Here is a 24,012-nt window from a genome sequence, read left to right as displayed (position 1 = left end):
CGCAGAACCTCCTCATTCTTTACCTTATCACGTTACCTAATTTTCAACATTCGTCAGTAGCGCCCCATTTCAAATACTTCGATTCTCTTCTGTTCCAGATTTCCCACAGTGCATGTCTCACTATCATACAATCCTGTGCTCCATATGTACACTCTCAGAAATATCTTCCTGAAATATCAATATAAAACTCACAAATAAAGCATCATGTTCAGTGTTGCACAAACTCATTCATAACTCGACAAATTCACTGTTTGTTTAAATGTATATCAAATAAATAATTATGTGGACTATCTTATCCATTGTATTCGAAACGTCTTCAACACGAGAAGGATATGCAGTATTATCAAACCTCTCCACTTTTTTGCAAATGTATCTTGCGTTAAACGAATGTTTGGTTTGAATCAGCATTAATATCGCTTGTTCATTCCCACACAACTTGTTCAAGCCTACCTATGATTTAGACTCAGATTCAGGCAATGAAAAGTCCACTACTCTTTTATAATTTGAAGTTTTGTCCCAGCATTGACTAAATCTTTGTAATTTTTGTTGATTTCCTATCGATACATTTCCTTCTACCTTACATTTCTCTTCCTTAGTTTCGAACTCTTCTTCGTGGTATATCCGTGACTGGTATAGAATGGTCTGCCTAACTACCAGCACTCTAGACTTTATGTACACGAATAAAAAGTGAGACACGTGTTTCTTTTTGAAAATTTTTGGACGTTTACGAGCGTATACTTTTCGAAATTTTCGTTAAGTTACGAGTGTTGCGGATAATTTATTTTGTAGCAAGTCAACATTTGTGATTTATGTTCCTGCCATAGAATATTTGAACCTGAATTTTAGTATATATTAACGTGAATAAACATATATTTTGATAATTTTCGTATGTTACCATTGTCGTTTGCATAAAAAATTTCGTAGTAAAGAGGCATTTGTGATTTAGTGACTGTAGTGCGCTTTATAACTAACATGTCGTGTAATATCTAGTTGTCCAATTCACGAGCTGTGTATGATATCTACATTTATCTGTAGTTATTGTTATTTTCGAATTTGTAAACGACTATAACCTCAAAAAATTAAGAAACCAGTGCTTTTGACCGCAGGGTATTGTGCTCCCTTCATAGAATGTTCGTTTTGTTTGCTGATTGCTTCAGTTTGTTGAGAGAATTAGTAATATTTTTAGATAAAACATACACTACTGGCCATTAAAATTGCTACGCCACGAAGATGACGTGCTACAGACGCGAATTTCACCGACAGGAAGAAGATGCTGTGATATGCATTGACGGTACTTTGAACAGTGGACGTTACATTGCAGATGTGTTACGACGCGTGGGTGTACCCTTCATTCGATCCCTGCGAAACCCTACATTTCAGCAGGATAATGCACGACCGCATGTTGCAGGCCCTGTACGGGCCTTTCTGGATACAGAAAACGTTAGACTGCTGCCCTGGCCAGCACATTCTCCAGATCTCTTACCAACTGAAAACGTCTCGTCAATGGTGGCCGAGCAACTGGCTCGTCACAATACGCCAGTCACTACTCTTGATGAACTGTGGTATCGTGTTGAAGCTGCATGGGCAGCTGTACCTGTACACGCCATCCAAGCTCTGTTTGACTCAGTGTCCAGGCGTATCAAGGCCGTTATTACGGCGAGAGATAGTTGTTCTGGGTACTGATTTCTCATGATCTATGTACCCAAATTGCGTAATGTAATGAAATGTCAGTTCTAGTATAATATATATTTGTCGAATGAATACCCGTTTATCATCTGCATTTCTTCTTGGTGTAGCAATTTTAATGGCCAGTAGTGTATTAAAGGATAATCAGCAGGCTTCGTTTAAAGTTACTTGTTTACTGTCCCGTAAAGCTTTGCACGATCCACAACGCAGCCTCAGTGTGAATGCTGTTCTCAAATACGGGATGAGTTAGTTTATGTTCGTAAGCAGCTGCAAATCGTACATGACTACTGTGGCACGACTGGCAGCTGCTGCGAATCGGTGTGTAGGGAGAGCTGTCGAGGGTCCTGTAAGAAAATTAGTGGATATATCTCAAGTACTAGCTTCCTCTGTTTCCTCTGAAGAAAGTGTGGGATTGTCACTGCCCGTCCACTTAACTCCGAGCGGCGCGTCAGTGGTAGGTATGGGCGTTCTGTACAGTGTAGACAGCGACCAAGGAGAACTCTGGATGTCCTTCTAACCAACAGGTTCGAGGTGCTGTCTTCACTGATACTGAAACTATGCAGGCGATATTACCTTCGCCTGATGGAAAACCTGGCTTTTCCTTTGGCAAACGCAAAACAATAAGTTCAAACGTACGACGAATAATGGTACTCCTTAGAGAAATGGCAGCAGGGCACAGAAAGGAACACTAGGTGCACACAGTCTAATGACAGGAGGCCCGATTCAACTTATTGAAGAGGCTATCGCGGCAGCCACTGAGAGAACAGGTTGCGAACAACTGGAGTTTGTGACAAGTTGACATAAACGACGTCTGTCGTCTCGGCTCCGAGGTCATACTTGAATCACTTCAGCGAGTGGCAGAGAGGTTGAGAAGACCAGAGTTGTACATGGAGTTTAATAAAGCTCAGAATTTTCAGTTTTCAGCACTATCCCCAGAACAGATCGTGCCCACCTGATACTAAGTTCAGTGGAAGGACTGAACCTGAGCTTCAAAGAATTATGGCAAGATAGGCTGCTACTTCCTGGACTTGCGCCTTATGCTTAAGAACTGTAGGGTCACCAGAAATGGGTCAATGTGCACTACACTTCAGAGGTTGCTACCCAAGTAGCGGACTGCGTGTTGGGTACACACAGGATTGTTCTTTTTCTTATTTTTAAGTTGATAGCAGGAAAATTTAAGTGTATAACAAGAGGACACGCTAATCGGAAATGGAGGTGATATTTTTTATCTGTCGCTGAAGAGAAGAAACTCAAATCCACTACGATACGAACTGAAGCTGCATGCGAGATTGTATGGCCAAGACTCAGTATCACGGGTGGGCATAATATTGTAATTGGATCCTCCTATCGACCATCAGACTCACCGCCTGTTGTAACCAAACAATTTACAGAAAACCTGAGTCCGATTGTGCGGAAATTCCCCAAACATACTGTAATCAGTGCTGGAGACTTTAATCATTAGTTGGGAAAATACAGTTTTGTTAGTTGTTGGCGTGACGACACATCCTGTGAAACACTACTAAATGCCTTCTCTGAAGACTACTTAGAACAGACAGTTCGGAACCCCACACACGATGGAAGTATATTATAGATAGATCTGACATCGAAACTGATGTTATGACAACAATGATTACCAAAGTACAATCTGTAATTCAAACAAGCAGGAAGATGTATATATTCAACAAACTAGATGAAAAAAGCACTGGAGTCGTATCCCAATGAGGAACTTGAAATTTTCAGCATAGCACAGGAGCATAAATAGAAACCACGGATCAAGTTTAAGACACTGGTTGACCATGCACTGGATTCATATGTACCCAATAGAACAGTTCATAATTGAAGGGACCCACAATGACATGCAATAGCTGTAAAGAAACTTCTAGAGAAACAGAAAGTACTGAATAATATGTATGAAATATAGGTGAGCTAAAGGTAGAGAGATACTAAATGAAATGTGTTTGGCTGTCAAGAGCGCGAGGTGAGAAGCCTTCAATGACTACCGTAGCAGTATACCGTCAAACGATCTTCCAGACAACGCAAAGAAATTCTGGTCGAATGTAAAGGATGTTAGTGGAATCAAACTTAGCGTCTAGCTACTCCTGGATGTGACAGGAACTGAAATTGAGGGTAGCAAAGCAAAAGCAGAAATGCTTACCTCCATTTTCAAATACTCCTTTACAAAGGAAAACCCAAAAGTGTTGCCCCAATTTAATCCTCGTACCACTGAAAAGATGAGTGAAATTTTGTTGTCAGTGACGTTGATAAACAGCTGAAATTATTAAAACTGAACAAAGCTGCAGGGCGCGATGGAATCCTTGTCAGATTCTATACTGAATTTGGGGCTGAGTTAATACTTCTGTTTACCCTAATCTATCGTAGATCCCTGGAACAAAAAACCGTTCCCAGTTCTTGGAAAAAGACACAGGCCACACCCGTCTACGAGAAGGGTATGCACAAAATTACCGCCCAATATCGCTGACAACGATTTGTTGTAGAATTTTAGAACTTATTCTGAGCTCAAACTTAATGAGTCATCTCGAACAGAATGACCTCCTCCATGGCAACTAGTATGGATTCAACAACGATCATGTGAAACCCAGCTTACACTTTTCTCCTATTGACATACTGAAAGCTTTAGATCAAGACAATCAAGTAAACGCAATGTTTATTTATTTTAGAAAAGCATTTGATTCTATACCATATCTACGGTTATTATCAAAAGCACGATCGTATGGGTTTCAAGCGAATTTTTGTGTTTGGACTGAGAAATTTGATAGGGAGGGTCCAGAAAGTTACCTTCGATGGAGAGCCACCAACAGATGTAAAAGTAAACTCGAATGTCTCCCAGGCAAATGTGTTGGGGCCCCTTGCTGTTCATATTGTCTATTACTGACCTTGAGGACAATATCGGTGGAAACGTCAGAACCGTTTCTGCAGATGATGCAGCTATCTAAAGTAAAGACAGCTGAAAGAGGTTGGATAAATATTGACTCAGACCTTGATAATATTTCAAAATGATACAAAGATAGGTAACTTGCTTTAAATGTTAATAAATATAAAACTGTGCACTTCACAAAATGCAAAAACATGGTATCCTAAGACTTCAAGATCAGTGAATCACAGTTGGTTAACTCCTACAAATACCTGAGTGCAGCACTTTGTAGGGATATGAAATGGAATGAGCACATAGGCTCTGTCGTGGGTAAATCAAGTGGTAGACTTCGGTTTATTGGTAGAATACTGGTAATATGCAATCAATCTAGAAATGAGATTACAAATCTCACGTGCGATCAATCCTAGAATATTGCTCAAGTGTGTGGAACCCGTACCAAACAGAACTAAAAAGGAATATTCGACGTACATAGAGAATGGCAGCACGAATTTTCACAGGTTTATTTGATCCGTGCGACAGCGTCACAGTGATGCTGAAGGAACTGAGCCGGCAGAATCTTGAAGATAGCGTAAACTGTCCCGAGAAAGCCTGCTTAAAAAGTTTCAAGAACTGGCTTTATGTGATGATTCCAGGAATATACTAAATATCACCCCCGCAAAGATCGTGAGGACAAGATTAGAATAATTACAGTACGCACTAAGGCATTTAAACAATCGTTCTTTCCGCGCTTCATTGGTGAATGAAACTCCAAATAACCCTAGTAACTAGTACAACCGGACGTACCCTCTGCCGTACACTTCGCAGTGGTTTGCAGAGTATAGTTGTAAATAAAGAATATCATCGCCTTTATTTAGAATATGCACAGACGCACCCAGCCACTGTGTGACGTATTATGCGAGTATGCATTGGTTGATTAAATATAAGTTTGCTACAAAAAAATATCAAATGTTATCTATTAAGTAATCTCTGGATGTAAAAGCCCATAGAAATTGTTTCTGTCTCACGTTCAGAGTGACAATTATTGAACTATATGGAAATAAACATAGATTAGTTACAAACTAGGGCGTGCACATTCTTTATACAACATGTAAACGTCATTACAGATATTCAGACTTAGGTTATGACATATTCGATACGCCCGCCATCATTGGCGATGATGTGGCGCAGACGAATAGCGAAATTCTTTTCAGGACCCGCTTAAGTGTCGAAACATCGAGGCTGCCGATGACCTCCTGAAGGCTGATTTCGGCTCAGCGGTGGTTTTGGAGTTATTGCTGTACACCTTGTCTTTAATATTGCCCCACAAAAAGGAGTCGCATGTGTTCAGGTTCAGGACAATATGACGCCAATCGAGGCCCCTGGGTACCCGAGAGCGAGAATGCGGTCCCCAGAGTGCTCCTCCAGGACATCAGACACTCTCCTGCTTCGATGGGGTCGGCCTCCGTTTTGCATGAACCACATCTGGTCGAAATCAGGGTCACTTTGAATAATAGGGATGAAATCATCTTCCAAAACCTCCACGTACCGTTCCGTACTCACCGTGCCATCAAGGAATATCGCATCGTTTATCCTGTGACTGGACACTGCACGCTACACAGTAATCCCGTTGAGGGTGAAGAGACTTCTCGATCGCGAAATGAGGATTCTCAGTCCCCCAAATGCGCCAATTTTGCTTATTAACGAACTTATGCCAATCAAAGTGCTAAACAAAATCATACAGCGCATACTAATTTCCCTCATGCCCCGACACCAACCCCGCAGTTTGAACGTCCTAACACAAACGTTCAGAAGTTATGACGATTTTAACTGGTATACTTCAATAATTGTCACCCTGCACATTTTATAATAAATCACACCGTTTGTCTTACCTCTTAAAATTCACAGTGGAAAGAGTGTAACAATTGGTGACAACACATGTACCATTTCGCTACGCTATCTCAGAGGCAACTGATGGCTTTTTCATCCCTTCGAGTGAAACGTTTCAGTAAGCACTAGAGTGCAACGCACTTCATAGAGCTACTGGTTTACAAAATGACAAGAGAGAAAGATGCGTCAGATTCCCTGCCGCGACAAACTTCTCCACCCTCCACTAATATCGTATAAAGAAATGACGAGAAACTACCTCACAGGCTGAGAGACGGGTAAAACAAATAACATACTTCGATTCACTGATAGAATACTGCGAAACTACAATTCATCTAGAAAAGACATGTCAAACAAAACACTCGAACAGTCCGTAACTGAACACTGCTCAAGTGTATGGAATGCATACCACGTAGAACTACGCCGACCGCATGTATAGGAGGGCAGTGCGAAAGCTCACAGGCGAGATGGTAAAGTAAGATTGTTGAATAATCTTAACTGGCAGAAACTAGAAAAAAGATGCCACATATCTTGCGTGCAGCTGCGTACAAAGAACTGTCTTCCAGATCAAGAACTAAAATTACAGTGCCTGCTTATCTCTCCCGTAGAGATCTCGCACATAAAATCAGGCGAATAACGGCCGCACAGAAGCTCGGAAACTGTCATTCGTCACACAACGTTTATGAAACAGGTGGAAACTAATCTTTGTGACACACACGCTTCATAATAAATCGCAGTGTTTAGATTTGGATGATATCTCTAGAAAGCTGCCGACAATACAGGACCGAATGAAGATTACATGAAGGAATTAAAAGAGTGAGAGGCACATAGGAAGAAATTTCGGTTAATAAATCCGTCAGAAATTCTTTCAATTTTCAGCGGGGTTGTTTTCAGCAAATTAATTCTGTGTGTCTGGATCTGTACTCGACGGCGGCCGACCGACTTCATACAGTAACTGAGAATCAGAGAACTCAGTGGCTTACGACAATATTTACACAAAACTTTTTCTCGCCGAAACACGCCACAAAGTGATGAAAGGAAAAAAAATTTTCGGTGCTCATGCAGTAAAACTTAAACAGCAGATATGACGTTTTAATTTATTACTTCTTTACAACTAAAATTATTCGCAATACTTTCTGGAGACCGTATCCACATATACCACCGAATGTAACTTGAAAATTATATTGCCGTACGACACATAGTTAAGAAAATATGATGCTAAACTTGCTGTTGCTTTAAATGGAGCGCAAATTACCGAAACTACATTCACTGAGGGTGTAAGTAGGCTGTTTAGGTTTTTATATTGGTAACGTCACGTAGCGCTCTGTATGAAAATCACTGGCTGTGCTGTGAGCAGTCTGTGGCTGGTTGGCATTGTTGTAATATTCGCTATTGTAGTGTTGGGCAGCTGGATGTGAACAGCGCGTAGCGTTGCGCCGTTGGAGGTGAGCCGCTAGTAGTGGTGGATGTGGGGAGAGAAATGGCGGAGTTTTGACAGCGGATGATCTGGACGTGTGTCCATCAGAGACAGTAAATTTTTAAGACTTGATCTCATGAACTGATATATATATATATTATGACTTTTGAACACTATTAAGGTAAATACATTGTTTGTTCTTTATCAAAATATTTCATTTGCTAACTATGCCTATCAGTAGTTAGTCCCTTCAGTAGTTTGAATCTTTTATTTAGCTGGCAGTAGTGGCACTCGCTGTATTGCAGTAGCTTGAGTAACGAAGATTTTTGTGAGGTAAGTGATTTGTGAAAGGTATAGTTTAATGTTAGGGATTATTGAAAGTCAGATTGCGTTGCGCTAAAAATATTGTGTCATTTTAGTGTTGATCAGAATAGGTATAGAGCGAAATGCGAAATGTATGAGTACGTTCAGTTCTACTCAGCTGTTTGAAAATCAAATAACGTAAGGGATTAACCAACACAGTAATTCAATAACTTTTTCTAAGGGGACGTTTCAAGGGTTTCATAACTAGAGCACTTGGCAGCTTGCAACAAACTTTAATTTCAAATTTTTTCTCGCTTGCAAGCTCGACATCAAACATTTAACACAATAACTCGTTTGTGAAGTAATCAAATGTTTGAGGCTGTTTTATATATGGCAGTTCGAGTCTTTAAACTATCGGTGGTGCTGGTTTTTATGTTCTACTGTGGTACGTGTTCTGTAAATACACATGTATGCTATATTAATAGGAAGCTCGTGTAATATCTGACATAAATGTGGTATACCAGCAAATAAATTTGCTCTTCATTGCGAAACCCAAGTGCCTGTTTTTATCAGTTCCTCCCTCCCCCTTTCTCCCCTGCAGCCCCAACGCCACAAACTGTTTAGTGCTTCCGTATGGTATGTCCTGCTGCACGAATTTTGACCACCTGTGTACTGCAGAACTCGTGTAGTAAACCATAGCAATGTGATAACGGTTCGTCTATTTATCAGCAGAATGGTCTCGTGCTTGCTAATGAACAGAAATAGCGGTAATTACGGACAGTAATTAGGTGGGGTCCTCGCACCAGTCGATATTTCAGCGGTGACGCTCGTCGTATGTTGGCGGCCCTGCGTGTACAACTGGATTCCTGCGGGCCGGCCGGCCGGCCGCACGCACTCACGCACACACACACTGAGGCCCGCTATGCCACGCACTGTGGCCACGCAGAGCACCGCCCGGACACTATTTCAGGCGGGCTGCTTTATTAAAACCGCCTCCCTAGGGCCGACTTGTTACGTTTCAACTGCATTACCTTTTTATATGGACGCGCACGAATTACGACTACATTTTTACGGCAACGCGAGTGCTTTTATTTGCCGGGTGTGCCAACGTCAGGACGAGCTCGTTTTAATGTACTAAATACAGCGACGCCCCCGGAGCGGTCGCCCGCTCGCTTCTGGCGTGCGGAGATCTACTGGCTGCCCGAAGCGGGCGCCGGTCGCAATTTACAGCTAACGCACGGCGAACGTGCGGAATTGGCGAAATACGGTGCGATGGGGGGAGGAGGGGGTGGGGAGGTATCGCTTAGGGGGGTGAGCGCTACGTGAGAGAGCGCCGATCGCGATGCACAACTGGAACCCACGGCTACGACATGCTCGTTTACTGCTAAAAACGGTGGTGACTCCCAAGAGGATTTAAAAGGCAGCTGGACAGCCAACGCTACACGCTTGTTAAGGACTAACGACCTGCCCGAGAAAAGTTAGGATCTGATGCCGGAGAAAGGTAATACGTCGCGCGTGCGTGGGCGACTTTCGTGACGCAAAAGATAGCGAGACACACATGCTTTTTGTTGTCGGCTGTCCTGTTCCCTGCAGGTGGACAAGGTTATGGCTAAACCAAGTCTCCGCAGTATCCTTTCCTCCAGGAGTTCTAGTTCAAAACAATGGTTCAAATGGCTCTGAGCACTATCTACATCTACATCTACATGATTACTCTGCAATTCACATTTAAGTGCTTGGCAGAGGGTTCATCGAACCACAATCATAATATCTCTCTACCATTCCACTCCCGAACAGCGAGCGGGAAAAACGAACACCTAAACCTTTCTGTTCGAGCTCTGATTTCTCTTATTTTATTTTGATGATCATTCCTACCTACGTAGGAAGGGATCAACAAAATATTTTCGCATTTGGAAGAGACAGTTGGTGACTGAAATTTCGTAAATAGATCTCGCCACGACGAAAACCGTCTATGCTTTAATGACTTCCATCCCAACTCACGTATCATATCTGCCACACTCTCTCCCGTATTACGTGATAATACAAAATGAGCTGCCCTTTTTTGCAACCTTTCGATGTCCTCCGTCAATCCCACCTGGTAAGGATCCCACAACGCGCAGCAATATTCTAACAGAGGACGAACGAGTGTAGTGTAAGCTGTCTCTTTAGTGGTCTTGTTGCATCTTCTAAGTGTCCTGCCAATGAAACGCAACCTTTGGCTCGCCTTCCCCACAATATTATCTATGTACCCAGGTACTTAGTTGAATTGACAGCCTTGAGAATTGTACTATTTATGGAGTAATCGAATTCCAACGGATTTCTTTTGGAACTCATGTGGATCACCTCACACTTTTCGTTATTTAGCGTCAACTGCCACCTGCCACACCATACAGCAATCTTTTCTAAATCGCTTTGCAATTGATACTGGTCTTCGGATGACCTTACTAAACGGTAAATTACAGCATCATCTGCGAGCAACATAAGAGAACTGCTCAGATTGTCACCCAGATCATTTATACAGATCAGGAATAGTAGAGGTCCCAGGACGCTTCCCTGGGGAACACCTGATATCGCTTCAGTTTTACTCGATGATTTGCCGTCTATTACTACGAACTGCGACCTTCCTGGCAGGAAATCACGAAACCAGTCGTACAACTGAGACGATGCCCCATAGGCCCGCAGCTTGATTAGAAGTCGCTTGTGAGGAACGGTGTCAAAAGCTTTCCAGAAATACGTAATCAACTTGAGATCCCCCGTCGATAGTGGCCATTACTTCGTGCGAATAAAGAGCTAGCTGCGTTGCACAAGAACGATGTTTTCTGAAACCATGCTGATTACGTATCAATAGATCTTTCCCTTCGAGGTGATTCATAATGTTTGAATACAATATACGCTCCAAAACCCTACAGCAAACCGACGTCAATGACATAGGTCTGTAGTTCGATGGATTACTCCTACTACCCTTCTTAAACACTGGTGCGACCTGCGCCAATTTTCCAGTCTGTAGGTACAGATCTATCGGGGAGGCTCTGAGCACTATGGGACTTAACATCTATGGTCATCAGTCCCCTAGAACTTAGACCTACTTAAACCTAACTAACCTAAGGACATAACACACCACCATGCCCGAGGCAGGATTCGAACGTGCGACCGCAGCGGTCGCGCGGTTCCAGACTGAAGCGCCTAAAACCGCTCGGCCACACTGGCCGGCGGAGTTCTACTGTTCTGTGAAGTTTGGAAAGTAGGTGATGAGGTGCTGGCGGAATTAGGGATGTGAGGACTGGTCTTTAGTCGTGCTTGAGTAGCGCAGTTGGTAGAGCACTTGCCTACGAACGGCGAAAGTCCTGGGATCGAATCCTGTTTTAATCTGAAAGATGTTTCATACAAGAGAGTATTTTGTCCCAAAGGCAAGTGGCCTCTCGAATATCATATGTTTCTCAAGAGAGGGAAAAATATTTAGAGTGCAGCCAAGACTGCTTTTATCAAACGAGATTCATACAGCTCAAGTGAATGACGTATTCGACACTTTGATTGGAGTTTCTCATAATGAGAAATAAGAGGGGGCGATCTGTACGTATTTAAAGAAATTTTTTATAGCTAGATGACGTTCAAAGCCGTTTTTATTGACGGGTCTCGCCAGGTAAGACTGTCATCTTCAGATCTTTAAAAATGTTTTTGGTTCTAACTCATGTTCCATTGTGCGTTTTTTACTCATTATGAGAAACTCCAATCAAAGTGTAAAATAAATCATTCACTTGAGTTATATCAATCTCGTTTGATAACGGCAATCTTGGCTGCACTCTAAATATTTTTCCAATTTTAGTGGATAGTGTGCTGAACGTTTCGTACAGGTTTGGAAAAAATAAAATTAAAAATAGGTTTGTCAAAAATAAAATTAAAAACAGGTTTGTCATAAGTGCACCTTGTGTAACTTGGGATGTCTACACACGTTGTACTCCTTTGATGCTTGTTACTTTTTAAAACCAATGATACATAGTAAAAGTAGACATTTATGCTATTTTACATTTAGATGAAGACTGAAGCACGTCTTGGAAAGTTCTGACTCTAAATACGCAGAGGAGCTGAATGACATCGACACAAAACTACGCAATTTCTTTATAGTGTTTGACAACATCAGAAAAACGCTAATGAAATGTAAGTTTTAATACAATTGCATTGCTACCCGTTGACATTGCAACACCAGGAAGGGTAAAAAATAACGTAATTTTATTTATTATACGCAGGCCGAGTAGTAGAACGAACAATAAATTTGCAGGTGAGTTGTGGGTACGGCCAGTGAGAACTTTAGTATACAGAGAATCCGCCAGTGGAAGCTACAGTGGCTCAGACCCGAGCCGAACTGAGCTTGGCTGACCGGTACGTGTATACCATTCCATGCTGCTTCAACTCTGTACCAGAGATCATCAATAATAGTAGACTGGCAGTCTATGAGTAGATATTTTCATTTCGCGAGAGATGTGGAGAACGTGCCGACGGGAGCAACACTATATCTCCCTCTATATCGAGATAGGTCAGAACAACGCGGGAAACACACCGTCTTGCGTTATCTTGTTGAAAGACAATGTCACAAAGGCCTCGAAGATAGAGGACTGTCGCCAGTTTTAAAATCTCAGAAATGTAACGTTTGCTGCCCAAGTTACCAGCTACACGAAGCAGTGGTTATCGATTTATGCACCCAAAAGCACCCCATTTCACAACGCTAGGTTCCGATCCCGTACGACGACGAGGAATGTATTCTGACAACGTTCGTTCAGGTCAGAGCCTCTACACACGATCATCGTAATGCTAGACACAGAATCCAGATGTGAGATCACTTTGACCATGTATATTCCGTCAAGTGATGGGTCATTGAATAATGATGCAGAAAATTCAAGTGATATCAGACCTCGCTCATGTCTTGACTGTCTTAAAGTCCACTAACGACGAAAACGCCACAGGCAGTAGGAAGCTCTCAGCCGCTGCAGCCTAAAAATCAGCCTATATCTTGTCGGGAGAGTTATTTATGACAGTTGGCTAAGTTGGAAATTATATGTAAGATGGCATCCCCAACTGTTCACAGCGACGTGGATACACGAATGAGTTTGGGGCTCTCGTGTCCATGAGCCAAACGATTTCTTCGACAGACTAATTACACAAGACGCAGCACCATCTCATCAATACCTACGAAGTCCAAACGATACAATAGAAGCAGTAGGATTCACCGTGTTCACAGAGCGAATAAGGGGCAGTCAAAACAAAAAGAGACAGAAGCAAAAGCGCAAGTAAACTGTACATTATTTCAAAAGTAATCGCCATAACTGTTGATACATTTATCCCCCCGTGAGAGAAGAGTGTTTCGTTCAGAAGCCCTTACACATCCTCCATAGAGTCTCGAACGCTACCCACGTCATTTCCACAGGTTTGGAGCCTTGAAAAATAGACATCCATGGCCGTCGATTTGCTTTGGATGTAGGTACACACCTGGGTACAATCACGGTTTCGTAGGCAACCGCAGACATTTTTCCGTGAAGGCAATGGCCGTCTTCTCTCACTGTATTAACAGATATGGCGATCACTTTCGAAATAATGAAGAGTTTACTTACCTTCTTCCACTGTCTTGTTTTAGTTTGAGTGCCACTTACACATCTCCCATTTGTCCACTCTGACGACCACGATGTCAAGCGACATGGCTAAGGACTTTATCTGTGGGCAAGTGTTTACTCATGGAAGTGACTGCCAATTACGGATCTCGGCTCTGAGTCTATACAGATTTATACGTGTAACCAGGGTCGGATGTTATGGCATTTGAGAGTTACAGTAAATAAGCGTTCTTGTATCTGGGCCAATTCACTTGATGCAGCAGCTACCGAATTCTTACACTGGCGCAGTCATTGGGGACCCAACCACAAATGTGGCACGTTCGATAGAGTGATCGCTCCAATATTATCTTTCCGGACATTTTAAAGAAGAAATAAAATGCTTGTTTTTCGTCACGGTAAATGATAACAGCCAAACAGTTGCAGTCGCTTGTTTTCGCTCATGACCCTGACATGATACGTTTAATGCAAACTGGGCAAAAATAGAAGTAATCGTACAATCTTAAACATATCTATTAGCAGCAACTTTGAGTACTTTCCAATTAATAGAATACACAGCTTATCAGTTGCTGAAATTTAATTATTCTTAGACTTCATACTACATTTTTCATTAGAGAAACATGCTACTTATGTCTTCACGTTAATATAGGTTGTTTTCCCCTTACACTGTGGAAAAATGTGGTAGCCGGTCCTATTTTACATTACGACCAACTTCTGTCTTTCTTTTAATTTTATGCGTGTTACCCCGTTTCTGTTATCCTGTTTCACACTGGCAGCAACTTAGATTACTATTTTGTGTGATACGATGGTATTTCGCTGCAGGAAAAGTTAAACGTTATATAACTGAGCGTTTACAGTGAAGTGACAAAAGCCACGGGATAGCGATGCGCACATATACAGGTGGCGGTAGTATCGCATACACAAGATATCAAAGGCCGTGTGTCGGCGGATCTGTCATTTGTACTCAGGTGATTCGTGTGAAAAGGTTTCCGACGTGATTGTGTCCGCAAGGCGTGAATTAACTGACTTTGAACGCGGAATGGCAGTTGGAACTAGACGCATGGGACATTCTATTTCGGAAAGCATCAGGGAATTCTGTGTCACGAGGTCCACAACGTCAAGAGTTTGGCAAGAATACCAGATTCGAGGCATTACCTCTCACCACGGACAAATCGGTGGCCGACGGCGTTCACTTAACGACCGAGAGCAGCGTTAGTGTGTTGATTCCAGCAGTCAATTCATCTGCGGCATTAGACCACGCTACTTATTTCTTACTACGTGCCGCGCGAGGTAGCCGCGCTGTCTGAGACGCCTTGTCACGGTACGCGCGGCTCCACACGTCGGAGGTTCGAGTCCTCCCCCGTGCATGGGTGTGTGTGCTGTCCTTAGCGTAAGTTAGTCTAAGTTAGATTAAGTACTGCGTTAGCTAAGGGACCGATGACCTCAGCAGTTTGGTCCCATAAGACCTTACCACAAAGTTCTGATTTCTATTACTACGTTTATAAGCTACCACTCTTTATCAAGATACTCAATTCGTCTCTTTCATCTAAATCAAAAACATGATTTACTAGTACGAAAGTACAGAGGTCTAGAATGTAAGACAGACTCGATGTAGTTTTAAGAATGATTTGAATATCCATCCAGAGAGATTCTGATTCCTTAATTTATGGCCATCTCGAAATCCCATACGAATACACGCTTTACCCCTGATATCACGTGGTGCTTCGCTCTTAAATGTACAGACAGTTTCTAGTAATGAAATTTTCCTTTTGATATACACTGTCTCTTAAAGAATAACGAATAACATCGTAAATTTGCACCTTTTAATCCTGCTGAGTATTGTCTTTGCTTGTGTTTCCAGAAGTTCGTTACTTACTCAAGTTCACAACTTTCTTCAAGGAAGTTCCCCAAAATCACTGATTAAATGAGCATCTACCAGCAGAAGGATAAACATAGTTCTGTTGGTATAGCTACCAATCACTCTCATTTACCTACCTAATTTGAGTCATAAAGTGTCAGCAATTGTGAAGCATTTAGAACATAGTATGACGCACGTGGCTTGAATAATAGAGAAAGCGGTGTGTCCACGGCACATAGCGACAGAATGCGGCTTTACTGGGCTGCCGCACTGCCGCATTAACTTATTGACCAAGGAGAGGGGGGAGTGGGGGGAGAGATGGATTGGGGATCACGATGCTCATTTGCTAAAAGCCTGCGGTGGCCGCTTTGGCTGTGCGGCTATTTGCTCCATAATGATTACAGATAGAGACTGCTTTCAAATACAATAAACAAATACAGGCCTCATTATTCTACATGTCTGTTTTGTGGTTTTCATAACAACGTGTGAGTAGCGTAAATAGTTTAATTTCTCTAGGATATAGCTAGTGACGAAAATTTTGCAACAACGTGACTTGTTAACAAGAGCAGCTGAAAGAAATTTTAGCTACGATGAAGAGGTACACATATGGTTGTTGAAATAATTTACATAGCTGCTTACCGGTCCGCAGTGTCTTCTTGAGAGAACGGTGACCTTTCTCCAATATGTTGGTTAGCGAACTCGAACTTGATGTTCAAGAATTGCCTTTCAACGAGATCGTATTTTTGTGTCAAAGTTCAAAGGTGTGTTAAATACCACTACAGTAACAGTTCTTCTGCAAATGGGAGAGTGGTTTAGATGCCTCTCCTCTTAGTACTGGAGTACTAACACAATTGTTGATTGCATATTTATTGCCTGCGTTGTCCTCAGTATTAGCGCTTGAAAATGACTAGAAAATGCGTCGAAACCGATTAGATGAATACAACTAAAACATAAATTGCAACCGGAACGTTCGATTTGATTTCAATAACAGCAATAGTGCCCAAACTAATGTCATCCATGACTCATATTACGCCGGCCGGAGTGACCGAGCGGTTCTAGGCGCTTCAGTCTGGATCCGCGCGACCACTACGGTCGCAGGCTCGAATCCTGCCTCGGGCATGGATGTGTGTGATGTCCTTAGGTTAGTTAGGTTTAAGTAGTTCTAAGTTCTAGGGGACTGATGACCTCAGAAGTTAAGTCCCATAGTGCTCAGAGCCATTTGAACCATTTGACTCATATTACGATATTTTAGCAGAGCAACTACGGCAGGTGTGACTGAAACAATTTATAGAACAACCGGTGAACATCATGAATTTAATAGTACTAGATCGCCCTTGGAGTGAACTCTTAAGGTGCTACAATATTTTTCTCTCTGTAGGCTGGAAAGCTGTTATAAATGATCTTCGTCAGTATTTCATAAAGATGCAATGGATGACCGTACATCGCCCCGGCGAAAATGGTGCAGCTCATAGGGAAAGAAGATTTTTGCTTCCTGTGGCACGCACTCGATTCGTACATTTGAACTCCTGACGTGTACGAAGGTCATCGTTAACAAACTCTCTTCTTGACAGGCACCAGAGAGCACCCTGAGATTTAACAAGTGAAGTAGTTGAAGACAGGTATTTGTGAATTCTACATGCTAGTCGACTTTGTTGACTTGAAACTTGGGAAATTTGACTGGTATGCAGACAATTAGGAAGAGTTGACGAAGTTGCTAAAAATTCGGCTTTCAGACAGGAGTGATCCGCACACCTGTACGACGAAGTCGGACAAAGAAGACGGGGTACGTGGATGGCGATTTCTCGCTGCTGGAGACTATGATAAAACCGATAAAGGTGACGTGGTGTGGCATTTGTGCTCCTACCTCCTGCTGCCGCTGCTGGACGCACGCACATATGGCGAGAGTTGGGAAAACGTTCCCAACACGAGTGTTTTGGTAGATTTCCGGCATAAGAAGTGACCCTCTGGCCGCCAAAGGCCTTGTCAAAGAGGTCGGAAGAGCGAACAGAGGTTCAGGGCATTCTCTCGCCCTTTGAGTACGGCATTGCCCCTAAAAGGTGGTAGAATCGACAATGATCAACGGCGTGAGGTTTAGGAGGCAATGGAAACCACTGCATTAAAGGCACGTAACGTATATCCACAGCATATGCGGCTTACAATAGAAAAAGCGTCATGATGATCTCTCCATTGGCAAAAGATTCCGGGCTAGTTCCCTAATTGGATCGCCGAGAGGAGACTGCCAAGGAATAGGTCAGCGTGAGAAAAAGTTTGAATAGCCAAAGAAAGGAAAAACATTCTGCGAGTTGAGGCGTGGAATACCAGAAATTTGATCTTGGTACGGAAGCTAGAAAATCTGAGTCTATATATAGTGGGGGCCAGTAAAGTGAAAATGGGAGCCAGACACGGATTTCAAGCCAGGTGAGTACAGGATAATATCAGCAGCAGCAAGTGGTATAACGAGAATAGGATTCATTATGAATAGGAAGGTAGGGCAGAGAGTAAGTTACTGTGAACACTTCAGTGATAGGCGTGTTCTCATCAGGATCAACAGGAAATCAATATCGACAACCATAGTTCTGGGATACGTGCCGACGACGTCGCAAGCACAGGATAAAAAGATAAAGTCTGTGAGGACATTTAATGGGTCATTTAGAATGTAAAGAGAGATGAATATCTAATAGCCGTGGAGGATTGGAATGTGGTTGTAGGGGATGAGAGAGGAGAAATACTGAGTTCTGCAGAAAATTTCAGCTATTAATAGTGTTCAAGAATCCCAAGAAGAGGAAGTATGCTTGGAAAAGAACGGGAGACACGGAAAGATTTCAGTCAGATTGCACCATGGACAATCAGAAACTCCAAAATCAGATACCGGATTTTAAGGCGTATCCAGGAACAGGTGCAGACTGAGATTGCAATTTAGTAATGAACAACAGGTACAGAAACACAAGTCACATAGGAATGAAATAAATGGGAAGTATAGGGAAGCTATTGCTACAGACGAATGCTGAAGATTAGATGGGTAGATCACATAACTAATGAGAAAGTATTGAATAGAATTGGGGAGAAGAGAAATTCGTGGCACAACTTGACTAGGAGAAGGGATTGCTTAGTAGGACATATTCTGAGGCATCAAGGGATCACCAATTTAGTATTGGGGGCAGCGTGAAGGGTAAAAATCGTAGAGGGAGACCAAGAGATGAATACATTAAACAGATTCAGAAGGATGTAGGTTGCAGTAGGTACTAGCAGATGAAGAACCTTGCACAGGATAGAGTAGCATGGAGAGCTGCATCAAACCAGTCTTTGGACTGAAGACCACGACAACAGGGAAGCTATGGCGAAATGGCTGCATGAAGAATGTGAAGAACTCAAAAAACAAATGATTGTAGGAAGGAATGACTGTGTATAGAAAAGTCAAACCAACTTTCGGCAGAATTAAAGGAAGGGCAGTAACATTAAGAGGGCAACGGGAATACTACTATTAAATGCAGAGGAGAGAGCGGATAAGTGGAAAAAGGCCTCAGTGATGGACATGACGACTCTGATGACGTGACAGAATAACGTCAGAAGTCGATGGGGAAGAGATAGTGGGTCCAATACTAGAACCAGAACTTAAAAAACTTCGGAAGACTTAAGATCAAATAAGGCAGTAGGGATGGATAACATTCCATCAGAATTTCTAAAACGATTGGAGGAAGTGGTAACAAAATGACTATTCATATTGTTCTGTAGAATGTATGAGACTAGAAATATACCATCAGACTTCCGGAAAAACATCATAGTCACAACTCCGAAGAATGCAAGAGCCAACAAGTGCGAGAATTATCACACAATCAGCTTAAGAGCTAATCCATCCAAGTTACTGACAAGAATAATGTACAGAAGAATGGAAAAGAAAATTGAGCATCTATTAGATAACATTCGGCTTGGCTTCACGAGAGGTAAGGGGACCGGAGAGGCGGTTCTCACGTGACTGATAATAGAAGCAAGACTGAATAAAACAACTGCTATCCTCAGTGGAAGTGAAGAATTACAATATGTGCTGAATGGAATGAACAGTCTACCGAGTACAAAATGGGGATTGAGAGTAAATGAAGAAAAACGAAAGTAATGAGAAGCAGCAGAAATTAGAACCGCGAGAAACTTAACATCAGATTTGGTGATCCTGAAGTAGATGAAGTTAAGGAATTCCGCTACCTAGGAAGCAAAATAACCCATGAAGGACGGAGCAAGGGCGACACAAAAAGCAAACTAGCACTGACAAAAAGGGTATTCCTGGCCAATAAAAGTGTACTAGTACACCTTAATTTGAGGGGGAAATTTCTGAGAATGTACGTTTGGAGTACGGCATTGTATGGTAGTGAAACATGGACTGTGGGAAAACAGGAGTAGAAGAGAATCGAAGCATTTGTGATGTGGTGCTGGCTACTTGCCATTGTATAACATTGTCGTTTCTGTTCCTCTCACTGCGTGTTTCTTTCAGTTATCGTCTGCACTAAACTGTAGCAGCCCTTTCTATGTAGGGTACAAGTTTCGTCGAGCTGTGGAACCTGGCTGTGATACATCATGCGACGGTTACTTTTGTCCTTAAGTTTTACATACCTTTGTATCACATACAGACAGAGAAAGCACGATATAAGCAATGTGAAAAAGTACAACACCTATAGCTATGCAAACTTTACTTCTTAATTAGAGAAAGAAAGAAAATGAAGGAAACTTAATAGAGACTGGGAAGCATACACTTGGAGATCGCAGTGTTTATGCAACCACACGTAGAACTCCGGGTTTGTGTGTGCATACGTTACAATTTCATAGAAAATTTAGAAAAAGGCTTTGTGTATTTGAGGAAGTTCGTGATATAATAAAACAGAATCACTTGTTGGAAGAGGCACCATTAGTTTAAAAGATTTTGCAGTAGGCAGTTTTGCTGTTGCCCAAAGAAATTTTAGGAGAACAACGCGTGGTTGGTACGCTTTCGTACCAAGGTAGTTATCATCTTCCCCGTATTTCCACCTGCCTTTAATTTTAGAAACAACGGGGTAGGGGCGTTGCGTGTACTTACTGATTGGGTCGCAGAGTTGTATTGATTTTTATGGCAGCCAGTCCTCTTTGCTGTTATTCAGATTCAGACGGTTCTTTATCCCCTAAAGTCGTTGACTGCTAAAGTGGGATCCGGGAAATGTATTACTGAAACGATTCTAGTAATTGTGGAAATGCACGTTGAATGTGATGTTCCAACAATGGTGTTCCGGTTTGGAGATGTCATGTGGGCTGTAGACAGCGGCTTAAGTGCAGTCTACGTTAGGAAAGATGAAGTGAGCGGGAAGTGATTTCTTATGTTGCGTTTCTCGCGGATCCAAACAATTAAAACCAGTTATACGTGTAAAAAAAATTGTTGTATTTAACATCCGCGATACTTTTTAAGGGTTTCCATCGAATATAATTATTTTCCACGTGTGTGTACCCTGCTTTACGTTTATTTCTGAAATTATTATGTTACGCTGTACACGGCGCATCTTATCTAATGAATACATGAGAAAATATTACTAGCGATGACAACTCTTTCATGTTATTTACATCCGCAATTTTCAAAAAATGATATAATATGGGCGAAATAAAGTTATAATTTTGATACGTTGCATACTATTTGTCACAGATTAGTTTGGGAATGATCACTGTGAGTCTGAAATTGATGAAATATTTCTTTGTACCCCAGAAACTGACCCGATGCCAATAACCACTTAATAATGATGGACTACCCACAATACTGATTTCAAAGTGACTGAAAATTGTAAAATTATGGAATGTCTCGGAACACCAGTCTGCATCACATCATTCCCAATCCTGCTATAAAAGTGGTAGTATCAAGAACGTGTCCAGAATCAAAGGTAGGAGGAGGGGGTTGGGGACATTTATATTAATTTTACGGTGATTGGCGAAGTAGTTTTGAGATTTCGCGACAAATTGTTCTGCGTACAGGTGCTACCAGTCGATATCCGTTACTGGTTTCATCTTTCAGCAAACTGATACAACATAGCAATATTCCTGCTTTCTCAATGCGAGGCTGAGAAATTCTGCACCTTTTTCTCTTTTGGGTTAGCGATTTACGTGAGTGGCGCGGGAAGCTGTTGGAAGTGGAAGTGATTGAAATAGGGATGGTGCTATCGTTCAAGCAACCAATTTTCGGTTATATCGAAATCTTCAACCCCAGCTTAACCTGACTCGTAAAACTACTCAAAATAACCTGTTTCTGAAGTAATCAATTTTTCATTTTTTTATTCATATTATTCCCTGTTACAAACACCGTAACAGAACAAAGATTGAAAAATTTTGACTCCTGCAGTTACAAAAACCACAATATTAAATTAAATAGGAGAATAAAAGCAAACTTAGTCCGTCCACTGCTCGCTGCTTTCTCGAAAAGTGATGAAACTACAAAAAACAGCAGTATTCTCGTACTATTTTAATTTTTTGGAACTCTGCTCGAAAATGAAGTTGTAATTGAGGGTAATACCACTATTTGGGTGTTACCAATAATCAGTGCTAAAAGGTGAAAACTTAGGTTGAAGAACTGTATTTTTTGTGTTAATATATCCAGTTGCAACGGTTGCAAGCAGATAAAAACATATTATGTAGACACAGGCATGAGATCAGGTTCCTTGTCTTTCTATATGAAACGTCCCCTTAGAAAAATTATACATGACTGTGCTTAAACTGACACACAATATTTTTAGCGCAACGGAATCTGACTTTCAATAATCCCTACAAAAGAATGGCCCTGACTAACATTAACCTATACCTTTCACAAATCACTTACCTCACAAAGATCTTCGTTACTCAAGCTACTGCAATACAGCGAGCGCCACTACTGCCAGCTAAATAAAAGATTCAAACTACGGAAGGCACTAACTACTGATAGGCACAGTTAGCAAAAGAAAGATTTTGACACAGAACAAACAATGTATTTACCTTAATAGTGTTCAAAAGTCATAATATATATAGCAGTTCATGACATCCAGTCTTACAAATTTCAAAACTCCGCCATTTCTCTCCCCACATCCACCACTGCTGGCGGCTCACCTCCAACTGCGCAACGCTACGCGCTGTTAACAGCCAACAACCCAACACTACAATAGCCAACAACAATGCAAACCAGCCGCAGACTGGACACAGCACAGCCAGTGATTTTCATACAGAGCGCTACGTGGCGTTACCAATAAAGAAAACTAAACAGCCTACTTACACTATCGTAATGAATGAATTATTGAGTTTCCTCCTCATATGAAGTCGCAAGTTTGTTGTGGATCCTCCGATTTTTAATCTCTTAAAGTAAATGGAGCATTGTCTTCGCTGATACAGCACCTCGTAAAATACTTCCAGACTACGGATGGTGCCATTCCGTAATACAAACCGTGTGCAACAACGACAGTGTGACACTACCACATATTCCCGATGGGGCAAATCTTGTGTTGCATGTACAAGCGCACCATCAAAATGCCACGCCACATAGTGACAGGTACATAATTGAAATTTGCGGGGAGATTAAAACTATTTGCCAGACGGAGACTCGAACTCGGGACCTTTGCCTTTTCTGGGTAAGTGCTCTACTGGCCTTTATTGTTATAATTTTTCTTATTTTTATTTATTTATTCAAATATATTTGTAATTTGTATTTACTTTATACCACATTGAAAATAAATGTACCTAGCACCGCATCGAGCTCTGAGTAAACAAAAGAAATATCTCGGTACTTTCCTACACCGAGGTAATATACTGTATACGGGGAACCGAAAAATATGCTTCGTACACGATGCAGAAGGGTGCGTCGCTACTCTCCTTACGCTTCATCATCTATGTACATTTTCACGCATGTCGTATGTTATTCCACAGACAATCGGACATGTTCTTGTCAGTTGAGTCAATGGGTATGGTCTCTTCCCTGTTGATGATCCAGTTGCGTGGATGGCCGCGTAGGGCACTCCCAAAGTAACTACAAAATCATTGTCCATATTTTCGGTTCCAATGTAGGTAGTTCCAAAACTCCAGTACATCTTTAGGTCCATCATGAAATAAGCATTGTACCTATGCTCAAGGACCCACGTGACTGCGTCGGTTTTGGTGTGCGGGAAATACTGTTCATCCGGAAATACGAGGGTTGTCTAGAAAGTAAGTTCCAACCGGCCGCGGAATGGATACCACTGGGAAAATCTGGTAAAGCTTTGCAGAGGTGTGTTGGGCAGTGTCTCTAGTATGGCCGTCGATCGTGTCGCGTCGCTCTTTTCAGTTTTGAGTGCACAGTGAGCACGTAAAGATGCATAGGGAACGGCGTCTCCCGCCAAGTATGAGGGCCTGGTTGGAGATTTCGCCTGTATCATGCAGCCCATATAACACAACCGTG

Source organism: Schistocerca piceifrons, chromosome 5, assembly GCF_021461385.2.
Source record: "Schistocerca piceifrons isolate TAMUIC-IGC-003096 chromosome 5, iqSchPice1.1, whole genome shotgun sequence".
In the NCBI taxonomy this organism is placed as follows: domain Eukaryota; kingdom Metazoa; phylum Arthropoda; class Insecta; order Orthoptera; family Acrididae; genus Schistocerca; species Schistocerca piceifrons.
This window is presented reverse-complemented; position numbering follows the sequence as displayed.